This window comes from Miscanthus floridulus, chromosome 9 (genome assembly GCF_019320115.1).
Source record: "Miscanthus floridulus cultivar M001 chromosome 9, ASM1932011v1, whole genome shotgun sequence".
In the NCBI taxonomy this organism is placed as follows: domain Eukaryota; kingdom Viridiplantae; phylum Streptophyta; class Magnoliopsida; order Poales; family Poaceae; genus Miscanthus; species Miscanthus floridulus.
In genome coordinates, this window is record NC_089588.1 from 9677846 (window position 1) to 9703721 (window position 25876).

The 25876-nt window shown below is 44.1% G+C and overlaps 1 pseudogene; it reads right to left on the reverse strand.

Moving 5' to 3' along the window:
- Positions 1-2512: 2512 nt before the first annotated feature.
- On the reverse strand, positions 2513-7813 carry LOC136483381 (protein NUCLEAR FUSION DEFECTIVE 4-like; annotated as a pseudogene).
- Positions 7814-25876: the final 18063 nt, after the last annotated feature.

The following is a 25876-nucleotide window of genomic DNA, read 5'->3' on the forward strand; positions in this document are numbered from 1 at the left end:
CACCGGTTGACATCTCAAAGCATCGTATTCATTTGGGCAAGTGGTCTTGGCGATGCTGATACTGACTGCTTAAATGTAGAAACGTCAGCAACCTGACAATTTTGGAATGTTTTGTGTGAACCATGGCCGTGCAACTGGATTCCAATGGCCCCATGAGGAGAAGGTTTTCAGATGAATCAAATGATATGTGTGGTTCTTGGAGCAAGTCTGCCCAATAGATCTTTCGAGACTGCTACTCGCCTTCAAGGATCATTTCAAATAATTTCAGTCATATTGCCCCTTGCTATCTTATTTTCAGTTACACTCCAATAAAGAAGCGTATACTCGCTCTAGTCAGCACTACACTAATTCTAACGATTAATTATAATAGTATAAACAAACTAAGAATTGTGGAAGGAGAGGAATGGGAGCATCTTCGAAAATGTACACAAGACAGTGTATCAGGCGGCCTCTATGACCAAAGAGGAAATAACGTAGAGATATAGGGCAATGGTTGTGGCTGGAGAGGTGAACTAGCAGTGACATGCGTGTAACTCTTTGGTCTTAAGACCAGTCTTTTTGGCATAGTGGGTACCATATGTACATAAACCTCTTTTCTCTTAATTGGCTATCTTTTACTTTAAAAAATACTAAGAATTGATCGCAAAAAACGTATTAAGGATGTTAACCGTACCATTTTAAGAAAAATAAAATTTATAATATTTCAAAAATTTATGGACAAAACCAACCGTGCCATTTTTTTTTTCTAGAAGTTGATTCACAATATTCACAGAGTCGTTGATTGGAAAAATAAATAATAAATAAACAAACATGTCGACAAGTATGTACATGTCGTGGTGGGCTTCCCTACTAGGCCGCCATGGGCCAATGTGGAATTAGTTCAATGAGCCCAACACCACCGCCACTGCCACTTCCCCTGCCCCCACTCTTCTCCACCAGAAACCCGCCGCCGCCCGCCGCTGCTTTGATCTCCGTCGTCCCCGTCCCCGTCCCCGTCCCCAACTCCGGCCACCACTAGGCACTAGCTTCCGAGTTCCGACCCGTAAGTACCAACGCCCCTTCGACGGTACCTTATCCCCCACAAGCACACTCGTTCTCGATGTGAGAGTCATCCATTCTATCCATGGGATTGGCCTTTTGATTCATGCCGCGTTGTGCGTCGGTCGCCGCTTGCAGTTTTTAGGAGCAAACTCCACCTGACCGAAGGACGAATTCAGAGGGTGCATGCATGAGGTTTGCAGGCTGGTACCTGAAGATCGCGGCGGTCGGGGCCTCCATTGGCGCCGCCATGGAGCTCTTCATGATCCACACGGGCTTCTGTACGCTTCTCCCTCACTGCTCTGCTCATCATCCAACTCCCCTCACCCTTATAATTTATATTTCTGATTTCTAATAGTCAATCACACTTGAATCAATTATTATTGGCTGTCCATCTGAGAGCATACATCCGGCCCCCAGTTTTTTTTTTTTTAACCTGTAGGTAGCTTTAGGCAGATTGCGAAGTTTCGAATTTTCAACTGCAGCATTGCTGCTACTTCTAGATCCAATTGGCACTTGCATTTTTCCAGTCATCCAAGTTCAGACCAGCTGATGGTTGACGATGAAACTAATGGGCTTGTTTAAGTCATTGGTTAATTGCCAAAGTTACCCAAATTTACCACGAATCACCAGTTGTTGGTTCAGTGCATCTTCCCATGTAACAACAATCCAAACTTCTGATACTTTGGTGGCCACACAACGAGTTCAGATTGCCTAGTACCATTCATCCTGTCAGGCTCTCTATTTTTTTCACTTCTGCACTAGGAAGGCATCTTACATATATCTATCTTTTTTCTCCATGGTTATATGTACAGATGATAAGGTTGTTGTCTTGGAGTCAGAAAAACGAGCTTGGGAAAGCAGTCCAGAGGCCCAAGCTATGAGGGAAGCCCTGAACCCATGGCGCAAGCATGATGAACAACAGAAGAAATAGTCATGAGTCATGTGTCCTGTCAAGTGATTGTATCCTCCATTCGTAGGCCCTTGAACTGAGGTAATATGAATGTGAGTCTTTTGCATTTGGTGAATAATTTGTACTACTTTTCGGAAATTGCTGGATGCCTGGATGGATGTTACCTTCCAGGAAAGGTTGAAGGCCTATAGGTAACGGAGCTATTTCTTTTTTCGAGGGGACAACCTATACACTTTCAGACTGGATTTCACTTGTTATTTGTTATTACTTATTTTAACATTATAACAGCGAAATTGTAGGTATAGAAAGAGGTGAAAGTTGTATGTCTGTTTGTACAATAATTGAATGCTATGTGGATCCCTGCGCTGAAGTGTAGTTCCTTTTCAACTATTGCTCAATGAAGTTTAGTTCCTTTTCAACACCTGAGTAGTCCAACCTGACCATTCTTGCAAAAGTTAAACTTTCTCTGTCATATTGTCCTATTTGAAGAAGCTCATTGATCCCCTGTTTGCTGTATCAGTATCTCCTTAATAAAGATTGAAAGTTGAAAGAGAAGTTATTTGACTTCATTTTAGGCAGAAAGCTGAAATGCCAATCAGATCCAATCTCCGAAGTCCTGCATACTTTAAGCCATTAAGTATAACATAAAAACAGTAAACATGGAGCATTTTGCACACAATTCTATTTGACTGGCAACAACAGTCTAAACTGACTCATGCTATCTTGGGCAAACTTGTTAGTATTCATGCTCTGTGGACTGTGAATGGTGTGTTGGTTTTGTACTTTAACATATCAGCTATTAAGCTGTTACTTTCCGATCATCTTTGTTTTGTTCAAGTATTTGCATTCACATCCTCCAGTTGTAACCCCTCAAATGAAGTAATACAAATGTGATTCTTTTTGCATTCCAGTGAATATTCTCTCCTACTAATCTGAAATTGCTGGACGGTAGCTTCCAGGAATGTTTAAAGGTTCATAGGCATGTGTCCACACTGGATTCGCTTTCTACCGTGCTATTTAACAATATAATAACAAAATTATAGGTTCAGAAAGGTGACAAAGGTCCATTTCTTTGCCTGAATCGAATGCTCCATGGGCTCCATACTGAATTATATTTCTTTTTTTATTACAGCTCACTGGAGTGGTCCATCTAGGGACATCCTTCCAAAATTTAGAACTTTCATGTCATTTGCTGCTATTTAGAGAACTCGCTGCCCTCCTTATTTAATGTAAACGTTATTGCCCTGACAAAGATTGAAAGATAAGTTATTTGCTCTGAACTCTACCATGTGATACGTCGTTAAGTAGCACTAGCTCCAAGTCTGAATATTCTTGTCAATCAAACTTTTTTAACTTTGATCATAAATGTATAAGAATTATTAGGTTGATTATTTAAGGTATAGATGTTACTAGATTTACCGTGAGAAGTACTTTAAAAAAAATAATTCGTTCCTTTGAAATGCCATGTTTTCATTGGTCGAAATTTCAACGTACATAACAACAGTAAATACAGAGGATTTTGCACATGTCTCAGTCAACCAGTAATAAACATTCCAAACTGACTTCATCCAACCTTGGGCCTACTTGTTAGTATTAATCCCAGTTGTAAAGGTAATACTGGTTGTACTTTACATACCAGCTGATAAGCTGATAATTTTCTATCCTCTTGATGTCTCTTGTCATGGTATTCATTTCGTGTATTGTATCTAGCCCATTTCACCTAGAACTAAGTCAATTTTTTTGTACAAGCTAACTGTGGTTTCAAATCAGTAAGGAACTGATAAAGGAGTTTCTCTGTTAACTGGAAACTTGGTGAAGGTGCTTACAACTTGACCGGCTAGCAGCAGCACCATAAGCTGGTTTTGTTCGTATGAATAGAACTATGCTTGATGCTAACCCCAGAAATGTGATGCAAGCCCACAGGAAGAAGGTGGTTGAGTAGCACTTCATCCCCATGCACACAATCATGGTGTCAACAATGCCAGTGCTGTTATCCATTACTGTCATCTTTTGGCCATTTCCATCGTATACCATGGCAGCAATCTGGCCATAGAGGAGTGAGCCCAGCGGGATATTGGTGATTAGGATGTTGTGATTCACCCCAACGCTATTTGGTCCAAAGAGCTCGGAGGTCACCGACACTGCTGCAGCAAAGATGAACCCTGAGCTTAGGCCAACTAGTGCTGTTCCTGCTACCAAGGTGCTTGCATCTTGTTGGTTCCACATAAGGAAAAAGGCCATTGGCATGGGGACCAATGCAGCAGCAAGCCACCCTGTGCGAGCAAGTGACACCTTCCTGTATACAAATTTTAGTTAGGAAGCATGTGATATGATGAGATATATGTTTGTGTATAAAGCAAAACAGATACCTGTGAAGGATGTCAGGTAGTGCAGAAAGAAGACGACCGAAGAAGGAGCAGGATGAGTAGACAGCAAGTAGCATGGTGAGCTGTGACTGCTGTTGCAATGACTGCGCAATCTGCCCCAAGTTGTTGCTGTATACCAGGCCAACAGTGGCTCCACAGAAGTAGGCTGTGTAGTAGAGCCAGAAGTCCACACACCGAATGAGCTTCTTTGCACTATGTTCTTCACCGAGCGCCGCCAGGCGGCCCTTGCCCACTATTGTTCCACAACAATTGCCCTGCGTCTGGTGCTCCATTGGTTTTTGCACCATCGCATTGGACTCCATCTGATGATTGTTACTGATTAGGAGTGGCTTATGTGGATCATCATGGTTTAGTGGCGATGCAGGGTCAGGGCCATCTGTATCCACATATGAGCAACTGGAGCAGGCAGGGATGATGAGAGGAAGGGCGAGGAGGACCATGGCACCTGTGAGGATGACCCATGCAGTAGAGCCGGTTGCGGTGAAAGATCCAAAGACCACCAGATATATGCCGGTGATGAATGCGAGGATGTAGAGACCGAGGAAGACACGCCTGTCATGCCTGGGCGCACTTTGGAGGTGGTTGTCATTTGTGTGGCAGAGGAGGATTGCTGGGAGTGCAAGAATAGAGACACCAAAAGGGAGGATTGCATTGAGGAGGAGGTATACAGCTGGGGAGGAAGGGGATAGGGCATTCGCAAAGAGAGTGTAGAAGGCAGCGCTGAGCCCGTTGAAGCTTATTGATAGGGAGAGGGCCAGGGAGCGGTTGTTTGCAGAGAAGCTGCGTATGCAGAGAACAAAGCATACTGTGTTGAACCAGCAGATGCTGCACCCTGCTATCAAGCAGACCAAGAACACCTGCAAGGCCCAACATATGAATCAGAATATGATGAATAATTAAGTTTAATATAAATTGCATTTGCATGTTATGGCTTTAATTGACAATTTAACCTATGTCGTCTCTACATCTTGGCTTGAATACATTCGAGTGAAGTGTTTGCAATCAGTTTGTCAAGAAAACCGGTGTGCTAATATAGACTATCTACTGAAAACTGCAGGGTTGATTTCCATGCTGGGAGGCCTATCTATAGGGTCTGGAATGCATTTTACTACTAGAAGAATGTACATCCTTTTTATTTTCCTCTGAAGATGTAGTGATGAATGCTTTTAAAATGTGCTTGGAATGGGACATGTAATCTCATTTTCCTCAGCAATTCCCAGTAGCCTGATATGTGGTAGGCATTGAGTAGCTGTGAAGGGAAGCGAGGTTATGTATCAAATACTGTATAGTATTTTGTAACGGTGCTGTGGCAATGTGACCTTAAAACTTTGTGATTCCGTCTATGTGTTGTGACATGCCACATATTTCTCCTGAATGTATTGAAGGAAGGTGTGGAGTAGGTGGATGATGCAGCCGTGACTTGTGAGAATGGAATGGCATGATGTGATTGCGATGTGTGTTTGTTGGTGTGATGGTAGACTTATTTCGCAGTGGCTGAGAACTTATCTACCTTTGTGTACTACTACTAGGCCTTCAAGATTTTTTAGTGTGGATAAAGATAGTGTCCTGCTGGTGCTGTGGGGGAATGAATTGGTGGTTTGCTTGTTAATAGAAGCAAGAACATTTCACGCTTCCCCAGGATTTTGATTCCTTGATTGATGCTAGTTGCTGGAATATGTGGTCACTGTTTGAGAGATGGAGAAGGGTTTTAGGATTTGGCACACCTGTCAATGAACAAGATATATACCAGAAAAAAGAAGAGAAATGTATACAGTTTGGAGGATGTGTTTTTGTAAGGTTAGACAAATAAAGAAGCAGAAGTGTGTGGGTGCGCGCGTGTTGTGCAGGTGGCTCATCTAGCATTCAAAAGCAGAGCAGAGGCAGACTGGTAGGAGGAAAACAGAGTCCAGTTAGTTGGAGATAACATTCAGTTCAGACTTTGAAATATATATACTGGTTGGTTGGGTGGCTGTTGATGAAGTATATATCTTAGGCCTTTAGTTCCTCTCAAACTCCCAACTTTGGCACTATGTAAAAAGAAGATTTTCCATCACATCAAACTTGCGGTACATGCATGGAATACTAAAAGTAGACGAAATTAAAAACTAATTGCATAGTTTGGTTGTACTCTGAGAGACGAACATTTTGAGCCTAATTAGTCAACGGTTGGACAATTATTACCAAATACAAACGAAATACTACAGTGACGCTACAGTACATTTTGCCAACTTTGCACATCTAAAGTTTGGCAACTAAACAAGGCCTAACTATTGCTGGATACTCTGCTGGTTGATGATGGATCATAAACGCAAGGAAAGGGAAAACAAAGCAGAGGGAAGGTGAGGATGGGATCGGATCATAAAGTTAAGGGCCTGTTTGGAATGTAAGAATTTTATAGGAATCTCGTAGAAATTTTATAAGAATTAGTTCAATTTCATAGGAAAAACGTAGGATCAGGAATTTTTTGCCGAAGAAGATGGAGATGGAGATCCGATGGGTGCAGCTAAGCGAAAAGGAGCAGATGGCAGACGGAGGTATCTCCCAGCCACAGCCCACAGTGGAGTAGCGTGCTTCCTTGGTGCTGGACTGCTGGTCGGTCACCGTCACAGCCTAAAGGCTGGGGCCGGCATGGTCGTGGCGACCGAGGGAAGGACCAGGACGAGCGGCATGCACAAGCACCACCCGGACGGCCGGACCCGGCATCGTTTTTCTGCTCCACCGGCCATTAGCCATTGCTGCTGCTGCTCCCTCCGGTCCAATCCTCATCAATCTCCATCGTCGTCTCTGTCTATTCCTATCTTCTTTTATTATTTTATTGGTTATTTATTTCTTTCTGTCGCATAGACTAAACGAAACGATCGAGACGGCCGGTAATTGATGAGGGTGACCGACATATACTCGTATATGCACTGCCTGCCAAGCACGGCTCAACCTCAACGATCGAACATCAGCTGGACACGCCGCCAAGCAATGACAATGACGACGACACGCACGCACGTACCAGAGGGTAGGGGACGGCGACGGACGCGACCAGGCAGTAGTACTGGACGGCGTAGGCGGCGAGCCCCATGGAGGCGGAGACCATGAGCACGGCGTGGAGCGGCATGTGGAGCAGCGCCAGGCCCGACGACCACCCCAGCGCCTTGCCCAGGTCCGACGCCGTGGCTAAGTAGTTGAGCGCCTCCTGGGAGACACCCAGCGAGGATTTCAGCGCCGACGAGTAGGCCGAGAAGTCGAAGTTGGTCCCCGTCAGCGCCTGGATCCACACCGTCGCCACCAGCACCGCCCACCGCCGCCACGCCTCGTCGTCGTTCCTCCGCTGCTGCTGCTGCCGATGCCGGCCCCCGCCTTCCACCTCCTCCTCCCCGCCTGGGCCGCCCGGTTGCGCCATCATGTGCTTGATTGATGATTGGTTCTGGAATGATGGATTGCAAGGCGCGCGCGCGGTGCCTGTCCGTCCGTGCCAACCGCTCCCCCTCCCTCTTTCTTCTCTGCTTAGCTACCTACTCGATCGTTCGCGCTGCCTATATTTATACACATGAACTTTCCTGTTTAGTGATATGTTCCAAATTATAAGTCACTTTAACCTTTTTTTACATCTATTTATTATGTATCTAGATATACGAGAGAGTAGCAGTAAGTCCATTTCTATTCCATTCGTTTTAAAATATATACTATGGGTGGTTTCCGTTTTGTTTTATAACTCAACGTTTTTTTTAAAAAATCTGACCAGGTTTATATAGACAAATATATATCAACATATACAGTGCGTACAATACTGGTGGGGTTTAATTCCTTTCGAGAAAGAAAATGGTGGTTATCGGGTTCATAAACCCAGGGTCTCTTATGAACCTGCTTCCCAGTAAAAGCTCGGCCCAACAGACGACGTTGCGAACGACACGCAACTCCTGGGTCGGCCAAAAAACCTAACGACAGGCCAGAAGGGCGATCCAGTCTCCGACAGGAAGGCCTGACAGAAGAGAACGGCGCTCGCTTCCGACTTCGGCCCGCCTCTCCGACCGCAAGGCCTGGCCAAAGAGGAACGGCGCTCGCTTCAGACTCCGGCCTCGCTTCTCCGATCGGAAGGCCTGGCCAAGGAGGAACGACGCTCGCTTCCGACTCTAGCTCGCCTCTCCGACCAGAAGGCCTGGCCAAGGAGGAACAACGCTCGCTTCCGACTCCGGCCCGCCTCTCCGACCGGAAGGCCTGGCCAAGGAGGAACGACGCTCGTTTCCGACTCCGGCCCACCTCTCCGACCGGAAGGCCTGGCTAATGGCCAAGGAGGAACGGCGCTCGCTTTCGACTCCGGTCCGCCTCTCCTACCGGAAGGCCTGGCCAAGGAGGAACAACACTCGCTTCTGACTCCAACCCGCCTCTCCGACCAAAAGGCCACCGAACCTCTGCTTACAGGTCTTCTCCAACTAGCGCGGTCGGAGCCAACTGGGGAACAACCGATCGGGGATGCCCGCTCGGTAAAGACCCAGGAAACGGACAGAGCAAGTAAGGCGGGGCGCTCCAGTCAACCGCAATACCAAGGACCGTACCCTGTACACCTGCAGGACAGTACTGTCAGGTCATGTCAAAAGGGTACTTTATAACCTTCTAGACATGTCAGAACACCAACAGTGTTGTGGGCGCCGATATTTATCCTACAGTATGGTAGGCGCCGACATTTACCATACCAGAAGAAGACGATGGGGCCTACCACATGCATCTGAGCGACAACAGTGTTGTGGGTGCCGACAAACCGTCTTGTACCCGACGGCATGAAGACTAGGTAGAACACACACTCTTTCTCTCACACACTCTCTCTTGTAAAGCCATCCCCTTCATCTATAAAAGGGGATGCACTCTCTCCAAAACGGGGGCGATCGATTCGAACAACTCGAACAACTCCGACAGACAACATATGGATCATTCCGATTCCCTCTGCTCAGCTCTAGAACTCTAAAGCCGAATAGAGGAACACTTAGCTCACGTCGGAGCTCCCGTCACTCTTGGCCCTTCGGTCTGGAGTCCGACCAGACCTCTGATACTCCCCATCTTACTCCCTCTCATTTGTAACCCCACAGCAAACTTCGAGCACCTGGGCTCAGGAATAAAGTCACCGACCGACTTAAACTGAACATAGGACACGTTGCCTGAACCGGTATAAACCCTGTGTCATTGAGTGCTAGGCCACATTCGACCACAACATACGACAAAACTATAAATATTTACGTATTGGTCACTTTTCGCACGGCTCTAATGTAAATAAGCTGATTTTATATAAATGCCCAACACGACACACGGTTCACGGTCTAAAAGATGCTGACGTAACACTTTGATAGATCCTATGAAAGACAGCAAGATTGGAAAGACTTCGGGCCATGAAATCGTGTTCAAGGGGTCCTTGGATGGTCAGGAGAATATCAAAATCACCGTCAGGTCTTCTGGGCTTGGAAGGCAAGTGAAAACTCCCGCTATAGAGAGCAAAACGTTTATATGAAATGGTTGCTGTCTATGGCATTAAACAACAAAAAACAGTAATACCAATTTCTTAAATGGGACTAATAAAGGTGGATCAAAGACCCCCTGCGCACCTCCAAACCAAGGCCACTGGAGATTAAAACGTGGAAGATAAATAATAAGGTCAAGAATTTTAGTAACGAGAAGCAATTACAATAAGCTTTTGTCCGACTTTTGAATAAGTATATCAATCAAAGGACCGTATCGATGAATCGACTCTTAAACAAATTTATGTGCCTAACAAGGAGGTTCCTGCTACACCTATGCAAGGCATCAAACAAGAGTATCTTGTATATAATTGGCTCTATGGAGGTCTCGATTAAAGAGATCAAGGAGCCAATTGTCAGTGAGAACCAGGCTCATCAATCCACTATGCAAAACGTGGAGCAAAATTGCCTCTGCAGGTAGAAATGAAGTCGAGAGTAGTAAGCTAGAGTCCAAGTACTTCGAACCAAGGTGGCGCCCTTCAGACTTGACCAAGATGCAAGGACACAAACTTCAGCGTGCTCGTTGTAAGAAAAATCGAGCAAGAAGCCTAGAGTTTCTTGGAAGACAGCCCTATACAATATCGCCCTTAAAACAAAAACAACTGATAGCTTGACATGGTTGCTTTGTTGCTATGTGTTTTAAAACTCGCATATGCCTCGCTTTTAAAACAAGGAGCCATATGTTGACAACAAAAAGGGCTAGATGAGGTTATATTTACTTGGGAGGTTGAGATGTCAGAAGTTTCGAGTTGCATGAGACTCCCAGGTCTCGGGAGTTGGCTTGGGCGTTGGAAGTTCCGACGTTCCCTATCCGACTCTAGCTATTTCCAATTCTGATCCAAAGTCGTCCAATCTCATGGGAAACTTGCAGAATTGCATCCTTGGAAGGTTTCCATTGGGATAAGTCCACACCCTCTATATATATTAGGGGGTCATGCCCGGTTGAGGTATTCAATACACAATGGATAAAATCAATCTACCTTACCTTTTTTATCTTTTATCTCAAGCTCTTCCAACCCTCTTGTTGGTCCATCACTTCTCTCGACGAGATTTGCCAGCGTTTTAAGTGACCTTGCCAATCCTGGAACACCCCCACCGTGCGTCTCCCCGCTAGGTCTTCCCGGGAGGTGTTTGCAGGTTTCGCGGGCGAAGAACGAGCATCTAATTAGCCTCGTCGACCTATTGGTCCACATCGACGTTGAGATCTTCCTTCACTGTGTTTGTGACCTCGAGCGATGCAACCTCTATCGGTATGACCAAAATCAGGGTCAATACCTACTAGTGTATGGTCATCTAATATTATTTGTCGTGACGAATATAAACCTCATTTTTTTCATATTGACACAATATTGTACGTCCAAGCACTTGTATTGTAGTACATTCCCTTAATTCATCTGTAGAGAGTTAATTCATCATCAATTGGCTGCGGGTTAACGAATGGAACATCCGAACATGCATATGAATCTAATCCAGGCTATGCATAAGCTGTGCTCGGCTTGCACGCATCATATATAATCATTATTTAGATGCTACTAGCTAATTAATTGAGCAATTTGGATTGTATGTATCATGCAATGTATGGAAATGGCCGTATGCATGATTCATGTACAGGCATCCATCTTCGATCGATCGATGGATGGCACACAGAGAACAAACACACGATCAGGGTTTTGTTTTGGCCTTATTACAAAGTAATAATGCAGAGGGCTATGTATATATGTAATAATATAATACAGGTAGCAGGCAGGCACAGATTATTTGTTAACTAGGAGGCAGAGACGTGACGTATGCAGGCAATCAAGTCGAAATCGAAATCGAAATCAACATCTAATACAGGAGTGAGTATATAAATCCTATGAGCCGAAACCCACTGAGATTTGTGATTCAGGCATCAGCCGTATATATTGCTGGCTGCCAAGCGTATAGCGTCCCGGAATGCATATAAAACCAGATGTGCACATGGAAATCGAATCTCCCCTCTCTGTCCTTCTCGTGTATATATAATATAATACTTATAAGCATAATGCAGACGCTACATTTAAAAAAAAAATCACATGAGGCCGAGTGAATGACAATATATAGGACTACAAATTTATTTAGCTGCTTTTCAGACCAAAAAAATCACATACACTTGTCTTATTTGTAACCTGAAAACAGCTGCGTGCTGCTGCATGTTTTCAAGCAGCCGGCCGGCGGCTCGATCATATACATCTACTACTCTCTACATCTTTGTCCAGTTGTACCTACACATGTTAACTGGCCCTAACCCCATATAGAGCCCGTTCGCTGATTGGTTTCTGGGCTGATAAGTCCGACTAGTGCTGGTTTATTGTGAGAGAAAAATATTATTGGCTGACTGATAAGCCCTTACTAAAACCAACAAGCATGCTGATAGTTTATACTACCGGTATATAGTTTACGACTTACGAGAGTTGTTATTATTTCCTTTTATGTATCCTGACCCCCCTCCCTAAACCACTTGCTCCCTTTATCTCTCTTTGTAATGTACTTTTTCTAACTTGTCTTTAATAAAATACCAGTAGAGGTACGCCCCTCCTGTTTAACGTCAAAAAAAAGAGTTGTCATTATATTCGTTAGCAGCCTCCTGATGATGGTCAATTTATTTGGACTTATGTCATCAATCTCAGCTTCCGATTTTTCTAGAAAAATAATAATAAAAATTCTCAACTTGCAAAGATTCTTTTAGCAACGAACGATCTTTCTCAGAGAACCCAAGGAAATATGTGTACATATATACTGACTACTCTTTTCATCCCAAAATATAAGCGTTTTTATTTAATTTGTTCAATCAAATTAGTCTAAGTTTGATCATGTTTATAGAAAAAGACATCAACATTTATGATACTGTGTTTGGCAGGGCTCTTCTAGAAAAAGCCCTTTCAAACGTTCCGTAGGAGAAGCTATTTTTCAGTGAAAAATAGAAGAGACCCGCCAAGCACCCCATGAATGAGAAACATTAACTCCGTTGTGACATATTTTGATATTTTACTTCTTTGACCATGCATGTTTACAATTGTTCTCTTTGTGTGCACTGTTTTTGTCATGGCTGCGAAGAAATGCGAATACTTGACTACCACCTGCTACTGCGTACTAGTAGCAAACTTGACGTTCAAACAACAGATAAAAATAAAATAAACGCATGAGGCGTGACCAGGGAGGGGCTGCTATTTGTGCCAAACCAAGCTAAAACGAGAGGCTGCTACTTTTCGGTGACCGTCCGCACAAGACAAATATATGCAAAAAGTCGCATACATGACTGGAGCTAGGCGTTTCTGCATTCAGATTCAGATTTGGTTCGCAAAAGCGGCAATTGTGTGGGTCATTTCTTTTTTAATAAGGGACGTTTCTGATTTGGGTGTCATAGTAGGGAGGGAAATTTATGGAGAAGATGCCTGGATTGTTGTTGTGGGCTGATAAACATTGAGATTACTTTCATGCGCCACTGCTTCGATGCCCGCAGGGGCTTCCCTCCTTTCCAAAGTCCATGGGCCATTTCCCTGTCTCCCCTCTGCTCTCCCTCACTCACTGTCGTCGACGGCGGCGGCGAACCAGCTTTGGCAAGCGGCGGTCATGGCCGGTAGCTTCCCCTTCCCATGTCGCGGCGTAGTTCATCTGTCAGCATAGCCTAACCAATGTTTTCTAAACGGTACACGGTCGTTTTAGTTTAGCGTTTAGGCTGTTTACATAGTATTTAAACGAAGTTAAACGATCTAAACAGTTTTGTACTTAAAAAAATACATATAATTATATATATGTGTATGTAAAAAATCAAGTATTCTAGCATTTATACATATTTATTCAAGTAAAAATCAATTATTTTGGTATGTATATATATTTATGCATGTGAAAAGAACAAAATATAGATATTTATGCATGTAACATATCAAGTGTACACATTTATAAATATAATAAATTTAAGTATACAAATTTATACATACAAAACTAAGCTAGATTTAGCTCGTGTTCGCCTAAACAACCGTTTAAACAGCTGTTTAGTCCGTTTAAAGCTGTTTATCTCTGCTCCGTTTAAACCGTTTAAACCATTTTTTCTCGTTTTTTTTATTATTTAAATAGTCAACCTTTTAATTTCTGTTTACCTCCTAAACAAAACAAAACAGTTTATCACTGTTTATCATTTACTGGCCGTTTAAACGGCCGTTTAATCCGTTGGCGTTGTTCGACCGCGAGGGTCGAGCTACCTCCGCGGTGGCGTGACGTATGCTGCTTTCCCGCGGTGAGCCGGCGATCATATGGAGCGCACTCTGCTCTCGGTGAGACCATTCTCGTTTATCCCACTGCTGTTCTGAAACGTGGTGCTTTTTTCTCTCTTCCTTGCTTGCTTACTCTGAAATCTGAATGATCTGTCCAGCTAACCTACTGATTATCGGCCTGTTCGCTGGTTAGTTTGTGGGCTGATTTGGGCTGGCTGGTGCTAGTTTATTGTGAGAGAAAAACACTGTTGGTTAGTTGATTTGGGCTGGCTGAAATCAACAAGCGAACAGGGTGTATATATGGCATCTAGGACAGCCACAGGTATGATTCATAAGTTGTTTCTGTAGGCCTTGTATGGATGCGTATGTATTTGTCTCAATCCATATTTGTTGAAGTAGAATTAAACTAAATTCTATTTCACTCCAACACATGTGGATTGAGGTAGATACACATGTATCCAAATAAGGCCTTATATGACACAATCTTTTTTTAAAAATGGAATATATTAATACCAATGCATATAGTTGTTCCTTATTACAAACAAAAGTAACAAAGTTTTGAGCCAAAAAGAACCAGAATAAAGCTTCTAAAAGCCACATCTATAAACCAATTCTATTGCTAAATCTCCAACCATGTCTTGAAAACACCTTCATCGTGGTTGTTTCAATATTCCTGCAACCCATCTTCATCATCTGGCGATCCTCCTCCTTCTGCAATAGGGACCAGGACCTGATCCAGTAGGTCCCCTAAAGATAACCTACAGATAAGATAGTGCTAGGACTTTGTCAAACACTATATTATTCCTAGTTAGCCATAACGCCCAACCAAAAGCACTAGCTCCCACAAGTATCTAAGATTTCAGTTTCCTATTTAATCCTTGCAACCAACATGTAAACATGTTATGTATGCTAGTTGGAGGTATTAAATTAAAGGAAACATGAACAATTCTTCACATCAATTTCGCAAAATGGTAGTCAAAGAGTAAATGTTGTATAGACTCATCTGAAGAACAGAAACAACACTTCTTATCTCCTTGCCACTGCCGCCGTACTAGATTATCCTTTGTTAAAACTACTCCCTTATATAGATACCACATAAAGACTTTAATTTTGAGAGGTAGTTTCAGTTTCCATGTTAGAGTGTTATAAGGGATAGCTTCTGCTATCAATAATGCTCTGTACATGGATTTAACTGAAAACAATCCATTCTGGTGTAGCCCCCATACAAAACGATCTCTTTGGTTTGTTAATTGTACATTGGCAACCATCGCAACCACGTCGTGCCATGCTTATAAATTAACACCTATCAGCGATCTTTTGAAGGCTACATTTAAAGGTGCTATGGATAGCACCATTCTTACGGATGCACTTTTTTCCTAACGATATTATATAGTGCTAGAAAGATAAATTTTAGTGGACGCGGTCTTATCCACGCGTCCTCCCAAAATCGCACTTGAGACCCGTCACCTAGATCAAACTTACTCATCGAAAGAAACTCCCCCTTAACCTTCGTGAGGCCAGCCCAAAATTGAGAATCTCTGGGCATGTATTGAACCTGAGTCAAAGTTTTGTCCCTTAGATAGTTATTTCTAAGCATCTATTGCCAAACCCCATCTCCATTTATCAACTTAAAGAGCCACTTGCTTAGAAGACACTTATTTTGGACATCTAAATTTAAGACTCTCAACCCTCCTTGGTCCTTTGGCGTACATACTACCTCCCATTTAGTCAATCTATATTTCTTCTTGTGGTCATCACTCTGCCAGAAAAACTAGTAATCCAGTTTTTTTAGAACCCCTCGAGGTACCTCAAAAAAAGAAAACATGAACATGGGGAGCCTACTCAAAACCAAATTAATCAAAACAAGCCTCCCTCCTACTAACAACGTCTTACTTCTCCAGCAATTCAGCCTTTTTTGAAATCTTCATTCAACATGTTTCCAATCCTTTTTCATGAGTTTTCTGTGATGCATAGGAATTCCTAGATATCTAAAAGGAAAAGACCCCATATCACACCAAAAAATGTGTGCATACTCATTTTGTCTAGTTTTGGCTGTTCCGTAACAAAACATTTTGCTTTTATGGAAATTGATCTTGAGTCCTGACAGCTGCTCAAAAGCACAAAGTAGAAGCTTCATGTTTTTAGCCTTCTCTAGATCATTATCCATAAAGATGAAGGACCGAAAGTCCCTCATCTACCAAATGCGGAACAACCCCTTGGATTTGTCCAGCTTCTTTAGCTCATGAAATGAGGACAACCAACATATCAACTACTATATTAAAGAAGATTGGAGATAGCGGGTCCCCCTGTCGCACTCCTTTTCTAGTTTGAAAAAAATGTCCTATATTATCATTGACCTTTACTGAAACACTCTCTCTAGCCATGACTTTCGAGATCCATTCACACCAAGTCGGTGAGAATCCTTTCATCCTGAGAACCTGTTGCACAAAGGGCCACTTTAAATTATCGTAAGCTTTCTCGAAGTCTAGTTTTAAGATCACTCCATCATGTCTTTTCCTATGCAACTCATGAATTGTTTCATGCAAGATCACAACTCCTTCCATGATATAACGGCCCGGAATAAAGGCTGTCTGGGACGGTCCTATTAGCTTATCTGCCACTTTCAAAATTATGTAGTTTAGCACCTTCGTGAATATTTTAAAACTAACATTTAATAAATATATAGGTCTATACTGTTGTATCCGGACCACTTCAGCAATCTTTGGTAACAAAGTGATTACCCCAAAATTAAGACTATGAATAGGCAGCCTCCCCACATGGAATTCATGAAAAAGGCTCATTAAATCCGGCTTCACTATTTCCCAAAAGAATTGAAAGAATTCAGCGGGAAAACCATCCAGACCAGGAGCCTTGTTATGTTCCATATAAAAAACTACCGTTTTAATCTCTCCTCACTGAATGGAGCCGCCAATACCTCATTTTCCTTCTCCGACACTTGAGGTATGTCATCCCTCAAAGTCTCGTCCATTGAGAAAGAATTCTGTGTATACGGTCCAAACAGTCCTTTATAATATTCAGTTATATAATTTTTCAAGTTTTCATCCCCGACAATAGTTCCTTCTTCCTGTTCTAGCTGTACAATTTTTGTTTTCCTATGTCTGCCATTTGCCACCAGATGGAAATACTTAGTATTATCATCCCCTTGCAATAGCTTTGTTACTTTTGATGGTTGGAGCTAGTAAATCTCCTCCTCTCTCAGCAACTTAGTTAGTTGCCCTTTTAGATGATGTCTAAGCTCCATCTATTGAGGTGACAACAAAGATGTCTCTGCCTTTTTGTTCAAGACATCTATCATATCAAGCAAATTAGTTTTTTTTGTTTTATTTCGTGACACTAGATTCCTAGCCCAACCTCTAAGGAAACGTCGGAGTCTTCTAATTTTGTTTTGCCACTGTTCCAAGGGTGACCGACCCCTATTTTCAGATTCCCAAACCTCTTTAACTAGTTCAAAAAACCATCCCTTGTTAGCCACCCTAGCTCAAATTTAAAAATTCTAGCGAAGTTACCTTAGTGAGATGGCCTCCCGTGAGCATCTAGTAACAGAGGTGTGTGATCTGAGAATCTCAACGGTTAATTCCTGGAGCATAAGCCTAGCGGAAACTTTTGCTCCCAGTCTTGTTAATCAAAATGCGGTCCAACTTTTCGTATGTTGGAAACTCTGCATAATTAGGCCCACGTGTACTTTCTTCCCATCAATTCCAGTTCTCTTAAATTCAAGGTATTCAATAATAGCATTAAACAAAAGTGGCACCTATCATATACCTTGAACTATTTTTTTCTGATGGGTTTCTGATAATATTAAAATCTCCCTCCTACTAAGAAAGGTAGATTCTCACATTTAGAACATGCTCGTACTAACTCGAATAAGAACTGCTCTTTGTATTCCTCTTGTGCTGCACCATAAACAGATAAAAAGGGCCACCTAAAACCATCTACTTTATTCTTTAAAACAAACTTGATATGAAAATCACTGTCCTCAATATTCTCTACTTCAAAAATCTTGATTATCCCCATTAGCATTCCCAGACATACCCCGAGGGCACCGCCAATGCCAAACAAAATCAGCCCCCACACAAAAATTTTCCAAACACTGAGTCGAGAAACTATTTTTGTTGGTTTCTGATAAAGCTATAAAATTAAGTTTTTTATCTGCAGCCACATCATGTAAAAATGTATGTTTTGCTAGGTCACGCGGACCTCTACAATTCTAGAACACACCTTTCATCAAGACAAAATTTTTATTTTTTTCCTCGTAGCTGCTTTCTTGTTGAGGAGTTTCAATTTCTTTCTACTCTTTGCCACTTTGATAGGTACATTTACAAGTACTCCATCAAGGTCCGCACTATTATCGTCCGTCACCTCGTCTGTTAAGTCACCACAGAGTCGACTAATGGTGGGGATGTCAGGATTGATCTCATCCTCCTCAAAATCAGTTTCATTATCAAGTTTGTTAGAGCACTTAGGTGCCTTCAATCTCTCTCTCTTTCCACATCTTTGATTAAAGAAACAGACCCAAAAACTAAATTATCATCATTACCCAAACTAATACCCACTCACCCTAGGTTTTCCTCAATACGACCATTAGAAAAAGAACAAATTGAATGAACATTTAAATTACCTTGGGGTTCCTCGAGGTTCTTGATAACAACTCTTCTTTCCACCCTCTCGAAAGAATCTACATCCGCCAAGTCCGCATTTCACTTACTACGCCGCACTAGAGTAAGCTCTCCATCTGACAATACCGCCACCTTCATAACACCCCCCAAAACATTTTTTGACTCACCATCTGCCGCCACGCCCGCCTCCACCACAGCATCAAGGAGATGACCCTCCTTCTGTTGCCCTAGCAAGCTACCCAATTGAGACCTCCATTTGTTCCTCATCAAACACACTAGACGGTTGCCTCAACGGTGTATGTTTCTACATCTCCCGAGCTGCATCCACACTAGCAGGCACAGTCGGCTTCCCCATATCATGAGATTTCTTTGTATTTGCCACTGCTGTCTGTACCTCTAGTTTCTTAGTAGCATGATCTGTACTCGATGATGTCCCTGTAGATCGCTGGGTCTGTCCCATGAAGCTGACCCTTGCTATGGTCTCTGAAATCTCCACACCTGTGGACTATGTGAAATTGTGAACCATCAACTTTGAGCTCACCGTCCTCCCACCTGGCCTAGTGGGCTACGAGGCGAAATGAGCCGGTGCTGAAGCTGTAAGCATTGCTGCTGATAGAGGATGAACTAGCTCTTGTATTCATACATGTTGAGTAAACAATTATAGGGATTTATATAGAAGCTAGACTAACACAAGAGAGAGGGGGAAGCACACAGGTGACAACAAAAGGAGAAGTAAATACTAGCAGTAAAGAGGGGGGGTAAGTAGGTGATGGCCAGGGGAGGTTCCTAGGCAGTTAGCTAGTAATAAAGGAAGCAGTAAGCATGCTAACACCCCCCTCTTTACTGCTAGGACGTGGCTAGTAATAAAGATGTTAGCAAACTAGGACGTCATTGGTATGTGAAGAACCCGAACATCACCAATGGCGACCTGTTCATGAACGAAGTGGAGATCAAGCTCAACATGCTTCGTGCATTGATGTTGTACGGAACTGGTGGACAAGTATACTGCACTGACATTGTCGCAGTAGACCAGTGTGCTCCAAGGTAGTGGAGCATGCAATTCCTATAGAAGTTGGTAGAGACAGCAAGTTTCAGCAACTCCGTTGGCCATAGCCCGGTATTCAGCTTCGGCACTTAAACGAGAGACTGTGTTTTGGCGTTTTGAAGACCAAGAAACCAGATTGGCGCCAAGAAACACAGCATAGCTTGAAGTGGAGTGGCGAGTGTCGGGACACCTAGCCCAATCGACATCAGTATAGACCACAAGTTCAGATGGAGTGGAGGGTTGAACGTGTAGGCCATGGCTGAGAGTTCCCTGAAGATAGCAGAGAATCCTCTTAACAGCAGACAAGTGAGGTTCATGAGGATCTTACATGTGAAGGCATACTTGTTGAACAGCATAAGCAATGTCTGGTCTTGTGAAAGTAAGGTACTGTAGGGCTCCTGTAAGATTGCAATAGTGGGTAGGATCAGTGACAAGAGCACCTTCAGTAGGAGAAACTTTAGCATGAGTGTCCATAGGCATGCTACATGGTTTGCATTCCATCATACCAGCACGTTTGATGATGTCAATGGTGCACTACTGTTGTGATAGGAAGAGACCACCTGAATGTTGCGTGACTGAAATGCCCAAAAAGTGATGCAAAGGACCAAGGTCTTTTATGGAGAATTCTTGTTTCAAGGCAGTGATAGTGCAGCGAAGGAGAGAGGCACTAGAGATAGTCAGAACAATGTCATCCACATAGAATAGTAGGTAAACAATCTCATTGCCTCGGTGGTAAATGAACAGAGGGGTGTCAGACTTTGCTTCAACAAACCTGAGAGACTAGAGGTAGGTGGCAAACCAGCTGTACCAAGCATGAGGTGCCTGCTTTAGACCATATAGAGACTTGTTGAGGTGACAAACATGATCAGGAAGAGCAGTGTCAATAAATCTAGTGGGTTGGTAGCAATAGACAGTCTCGGAGAGGGTGCCATGCAGGAAGGCATTCTTGACATCCAGTTGATGAATAGGCCACTGTTGTGAGAGAGCCAAAGAGAGGACTGTGTGGACCGTTGCTGGTTTCACTACAGGACTAAAGGTCTCATCATAATCCACTCCTAGATGTTGGGTAAAACCACGGAGAACCCACCAAGCCTTGTAGCGATCAAAGGAGCCATCAGCATTAAACTTCTGATGAAAAATCCACTTGCCAGTTACCACATTTGCACCAGACGGTCGGGAACGAGATCCCATGTGTTATTAGACAGAAGAGCCACATACTCTTCTTCCATTGTAGTTCGCCAATTAGGATCAATAAGAGCACTCCGATAAGTCTTCAGAATGGGAGAGATGGATGCAGGATGATAGATGGCAGGCTAACGGAAGCCAAGTTTCCCTCTAGTGGTCATGGAGTGATGATTCACCACTTGATGAACTAGAATAGCACCCTTGGGCAATGCAATAGGAGCATCAACAATCGAAGGACCGTGTGTCAGCCCTGAATTAGCAGCACCCAGAGTACCTTATGATAGCCTAAAATCTGCAGTAGCTAGAGTACCTTGTGACAGCCTAGAATCAGCAGTAACTAGAGAAACATGAGTTGGGTGACGCCGGGTGTAGACATGAGTGATGGTGCACACAGGGGGCACAATAGGGGGAGCCGGTGGAGCAGGAACAACAGCAGGGGCATTGTGATGTTCCGACGAGGGAGCCGAGGCTGCACGTGGCATAGGAAGGGGCTGGTAAGAACCTGCTAGGTCCACGGGCTCATCCAACACTAGTGTGATAGGAGTGATAGTGGCAGCTGGCGAGACACTGAGTGAACCAGGGTTGACTCCACCAAAGATACTTGAAGGGGAGGAGCCAGTAGGGAGGCCTAGAAGGCACACCGAGGGCTCAAACTCATAAAAAAATCAAAATCATTAGTGGTGGGGGTGATGGTGTCTTGGCAAAGGGAAAATTTGTCTTGTCAAAGGTAACATGACGAGAGATGATGATGCGGTTGGAGGAGAGGACAAGACACCAAAATCCCTTATGATTAGAAGAATAACCCAGGAAAACACAAAGAGTGGAGCGAAGGGAAAGTTTGTGAGGGGCAGTGGCGGACATGTTAGGATAACAAGCACAACCAAAGTTCTAAAGGTGGGAGTAGGAGGGATGAGAGCCGAACAAGGTGAAGTGAGGAGTGGCAAACTCCAGTGTTTTAGTGGGGAGACGGTTTAGTAAATAAGTGGCAATGTGAAGGCCTTCAACCTAGTAGGAAGTAGGCAAGGAAGCTTGGAAGAGAAGGGAGCGCACAATATTGTTAATGGAGCGAAGAATGCATTCAACCTTGCCGTTTTGGGATGAGGCGTAAGGATAGGACATCCGTAGAAGAGCACAGTGAGTGAGGAAGAAAGAGCGGGCAGAGGAATTGTCAAATTCATGCCCTTTGTCACACTGGATGTTTTTATGGTGCAACCAAACTAAGTGGTCACGTACGAAAAGAAATTTGCCAAGGTAGATAAAGTCTCGGACTTGAGCCGCAAAGGGAAAGTCTAGAGAAAGTGAGGGTGATCGTCAAGAATAACGAGATACTATTTATACCCAGACACACTCTTGATAGGATAGGTCCACAAGTCACAATGAATTAAATCAAAATTCTTAAGAGCATGAGATAAAGAGTTGGCAAATGGTAAGCAAATATGACGACCAAGTTGACAAGCATGACATAGTTGATCACTAGAGTGATGAGTACATGAAATAGCAGAAACACTAGATAGTTTGAAGAGTGCTTCATGGCCAAGATGCCCAAGACGACGATGCCAAACAACAGCTAGAGCAGCAGCGATGAGGGCACATGAAGAGGAGGAAACGGCCAGCGGCATCAAGGAGTAAAGGGGTCCGGAGCTATTGCACTTGATGATCTCGTTCCTAGAATGAAAATCCTTCATGGAGAGACCAAAAGGATCAAACTCAACAGAACAGTTGTTATCAGTAGTGAATTGTCTAATAGAAATGAGGTTCTTAATAATATTGGGAGCAACAAGAACATTATTAAGATGAAAGGTTCCTAGAAGGACAGCATCACCCGTAGCTGTCGCAGGAAGAGTGGAACCATTTCCAACAACAATGGATGAAGGACAAGTAAAATGATGTGGTAAAAAAAGAGAAATGTTACCGGCATCAGGCGTCATATGATTAGAGGCACTAGAATCCATGACCCAGTCAGTGACAGTAGGTGGAGTGAGGCTCGTGGTGCTGAAGGAGTTGACTAGAGCCTGCTAATTCCATGAGCTGGTCCAAGGAGACTGGGAAGGGGCCTGGTACACCTATTGTTGTGGTTGCTGCTGCTGGTTCATGCGGGGGCAGTCAGCATGGTTGGAAAGCCCAGTGGCGGAGGGATGTCGTAGGGATTGGGTGCCGCCATGAATGCCTGCTGAGGTGCAGGGTGACCAAAGCGCCCATCTGGAGGACCACGGGGCTGCTGCTGCTGCTGGCCATGAGTGGGCCACATGGTGAAGGAGCCCATCTAGGGGTTTTAGAAGGAGGGCCAAGGGGTGCCACCCTGGCTACCGTTGCCACCTTGCCGCTGTTCCCATAGTGACGATGCCGCTTGCCACCATTGTTATCAGAACCAGCACCAGCACCATGGTGGCTGGGACCGGTGCCAGGAGCCTAATTGGAGGCACCATGGAGAGAGGGGCCCCTAGGTTGCGGCACTTGGGAGGTGTTGGTGGCGCTGGACTTCGGCTGTGAGGCAAGGAGAGCCGTCGGTGGCTAGGACATAGGGGGGTCTAGCGTGAGCTCCTCAAGTTGGAGATCATTGCAGACTTCATTGAATGTCGGGAACAGATGTGTCCGCTTCAAGAGGTCCTTCATGTGGTCATACTTGGTGTTGAGACCACAAAGGACATTGAGGATGAGGGTACGATCAGTGATGCCTCGCCGATTTCACCGAGAGCATCTGCCATACCTTTCATCTTGTAGCAGTAGTCGTGGATGGGCAAGTCGCCTTGGATGAACGCACGGAAGTCTGCATCGAGGTAGAGAGCGCGAGTCTCATGGTTGCCTAGGAATTGTTCCTCGATGCCAATCCAAGCATTGCGTGTTGAGCCACCATGTTCGTGAACGGTGTCCTAGAGTTCAACAGTGAGGGTGCCAAACAGCCAAGACAACACAACATAGTCCATCTGGTGCCAAGAAGGATGGGCAGGGCGGGCGGGGGGCGGTGCAGAGGACATGGTCGGTGAGAGCATAATGCTCAAGAGTGAGCAGCACTAAGTCACGCCATCAGTTGTAGTGGGGGGATAGGAGATCGAGGACCACTAGCATGAGGGAGTGGATGTTCTAGACACCCGCAGCCTGGGCGTGGAGGTGGGCGATGAGGGCGGCTTCATTGTGGAGAGGAGCATCATTGTCGTTGAGGTTGGAGCTATTGTCTTCAAGGGCTAGCGGGGCGGCATGGTCCCAAGCCACGATAGCTGCATGTTCGAGGGCGGCGGCCGCAGTGCGCTCGGCTTCCAGGGCAGCGAGGGATGCTTGGACGAAGGTCTGGGCAGCGGTGGCGGCCTAGGTAGTAGCTACAGTGTCCATCTCTAGGGTAGCCTTCCCTTTAGCTGTAGCGGAATCCTCTATGTGCTGGCGGGCAGTGGCATCCTCTACACTCTGGCGAGTGGTAGCCTACTCATGCTCAACCTATGAGGCGGGAGTGGTCGCATCAGAGGGAAGCGATAGCTCAGGGGCCATGGAGATAGGGAGATATGGAGCGAAAGGAGACTGCAGGATCTTAAAAGTCTCGTGATACCATGATAGAGGATGAACTAGGTCTTATATTCATACATGTTGAGTAAACTAAATTACAGGGATTTATATAGGAGCTAGACTAACACAAGAGAAAGGGGGAAGCACACAGGTGACATCCAGGGAAGATTCCTAGGCATGAGCCGTCTAGCAGCAAAAGGAGAAGTAAATACTAGCAGTAAAGAGGGGGAGTAAGTAGGTGACAGCCAGGGGAGGTTCCTAGGTAGTTAGCTAGTAATAAAGGAAGCAGTAAACATGCATTCCTCACATTCACTGAATTTTCTTTTTGAACTCCTAAAAAATCATATGTTGCATCACTTAAATCATTTTCCTCGCCTAGTAAATCATCATTTGAAAAATCCAAGTCCATCTGTGCCTCAGGAACATCATTTCTGGTCTTGTGATTAGTTTGTGTGTTCCCAACACTTGCATTTGATATATTAGTGTTCCCATTATTTTTTGCTTCCTTCATTTCTGTATCCTTTGCTGCACCCTTGCCATGATCGTCATTCCCCTCAATTTGTGTGATCCATTTACTCCTCAACCCTATATTTGGTAAAAATGGCTCAACCTCAAAAGTCAGCTGAAAATATCTATTACCAATAATGACATCTAGCTTTGTCAGGATGGCATCAGGTTCTAGCACTGCTACTACAAACTGACCAAAGTTACTAGCCCTCGTGGTGACCATGTCCACTTCCTGCATGACACCAAAAAGGGTTGCTAGTGCCCATAGACTGACATACTCCCTTAGAATCATTGGTAAGTTTGTTACCCACATCCACACCACCAGAAAAGCATGCCCAAAATACTCATCCTTCTTAAATTCTTTGAATTTGAGAGTCACTCCTTCCTTTGTCTCTACATTGAACCTTGTCATCTTCGTGAGATCAGCTTTTGTGGGGAACAAAACCTTGAATTCAAAGCCATTATGCCATTTTACTTCCCATGCAAAAGTGTCAAAGACCAACACATGCAAACATGTAGCGACCTCCTCCTCTGTCAGAGTCTTACCTATAGTAGTAACCAAAGCCTTTCTAGAATCTTTTTCATTGGCTGGATCACTACGTCAGAATAGCACTTCACTGTCGGTTCAAAATAGCACTTCACTACCGGATTTTGAACCGACACAACCATACCAGCAGTGATGAGGGTAAGCTATCAGTGTCGGTTCCTACAAACCAGCAATGTTCTTCAACTTCACTATCGGTTCTTTACACAACCGGCAGAGTTTAGTTCCACCAACACTGCCGGTTCATAAGACCACTTGGTAGAGTTTATTTCCACCAACATTGTCGGTTTGTGTTTGAACCGGTAGTGTTGTCGTACGAATCACTGCTGGTTTGTGACAAGAACCAGCAGAGATGGCTAAGCCAATGCTGCCGGTTTGTGGCTCTAGCTGGCACTACC